Source organism: Cicer arietinum, chromosome 3 (genome assembly GCF_000331145.2).
Source record: "Cicer arietinum cultivar CDC Frontier isolate Library 1 chromosome 3, Cicar.CDCFrontier_v2.0, whole genome shotgun sequence".
Classification (NCBI taxonomy): Eukaryota; Viridiplantae; Streptophyta; class Magnoliopsida; order Fabales; family Fabaceae; genus Cicer; species Cicer arietinum.
Window position 1 is genome coordinate 53,534,461 of NC_021162.2, and position 1,825 is coordinate 53,536,285.

The following is a 1,825-nucleotide window of genomic DNA, read 5'->3' on the forward strand; positions in this document are numbered from 1 at the left end:
CCACACACAAAATTTCTTCATGAAAACTATTTTACTATTAAAGCTTCTCATACAAATAATTTTACTATTTTCTCACTTCAATGAACTTTTAATACTTCATCATTTCTAACTTTGTATATTCAGATTAGTTGGTAAAAAATTAAATTAAATTTTATATTATTTTTTACATTAAATTTTATATTATTTTAAGAATTATTCTTTCAATTCCTTCTTAAACATTGACGGAGAGTACTCTTTAGATATAAAGTTTTGTTGTTTACACAACATTACAACATTCATGGATTCTCAATTATCCCCCAAGTATCTATGGAAAATGTGAGATTGTGTAACCTATTGGTGACTTCCTCAGTTGAGTCAAATCATTAATATTAAAAGACATCAAATAAACAAATAAGAAACCAAATATCTAATAAGAAAAGTAATTTGTTGTAATCACTAACGATAATGGTCGCACGAAAAAGAGGGGTGGTGAAGACCTCTAGATAGGAATGAACATAATATCTTTTTTCAGTTGTTAAGACATAATTTCGAGTAAGTGTTGAATAACATCAATAAACTATGAACTATACATACCGACGATTGATGGAAACATTTAGGAGAAAAACTATTCATAAATGAAAAAGAGTGCATAAAGAAAGGAAAAGTTATTTTTAAGCAAATGGATCTCGTCTGTACAATTAGGGTGCTTTTAATTTGTTTTCATCACTTAATTTGTTGGTTTGTTTTTTATTGGTAATTGAAGTTTTGTGCATCTCTGGGCTGCAATATTGAAAGCATCTCGACTATACAATTGTTCGTGCATGTGTATTTATATCTGCCTTGTGGAATTTCTACTAATTAATTGACTAATTCTTGCCTTTTTATGTGAAAATTATCTTGAAAATGATGAATTTAAATTAATAATGTTCTAACTTTTTTTACTATCCTTTGTTTTAATTTTATTTGTAGGTTCAAGATATGAATGCAGAGTAGTTTAATAGAGCTAAAGACACACTGAGAATGTTGGATTTTGTTTTTTGCGTTTTGCATTTTTTATTAGATTATATATCATTGCTTTGAAAAATAGTCAGTTAGTTAGTTTTGGCAGTTAGTTACTTATCTATGTTAGTTAGAGATTGTGCAAGTTGGTTTGAGTTCATTGTAAAATTTAATTATAAATTCAATCAATTGATGAAATTCAATATGGTATGAGAGCCAAATCAATTTATCATGCCCAACTTTGACAATCTAGATTTGGTCACATTTATGATAAGAACCTTAGATCTTTAAGCAATAAAATACCTTTTATAATGGCAAATCAATTTACTTCTTCTATGTGTCAAATATGACCTCTTGTTAAATTTAGACGATTGTATTTTCCTTCTTATAATCACATCTCTGATGTTCCTTTTGCTTTGTTGCATTGTGATATTTGGGGTCCTAATGGCCACCCTACCTATGATGGAAAAAGATACTTTCTCACAATGGTCAAGACTTAGTTTGGTGTCACTATTAAATGTCTTTGATATGACAATGCCAACGTATTATCCCTCACCCAATTTCTACAAAATCAAGGCACCTTGCGTAACACCCCGATTTTCAAAGCGAAGGTGTATTTTTTTTTTAAAGAGATTAAAATAAAACAGAGAAAAACAAATAAGGAAATACCTTTGGATAAATAATTGAGTCATTATAATTTACAAGCAGCGGAAAAGTTTCTCAGAATACGAATCCAAAGTATTTACAATTCAAAAGGTGGTACATAGACCCCATCATAAATAATATGTCAAACAGACAATATTAGTATAGGTACAGTTTTCCGAATTAAAACACTGCAACCCAAAAA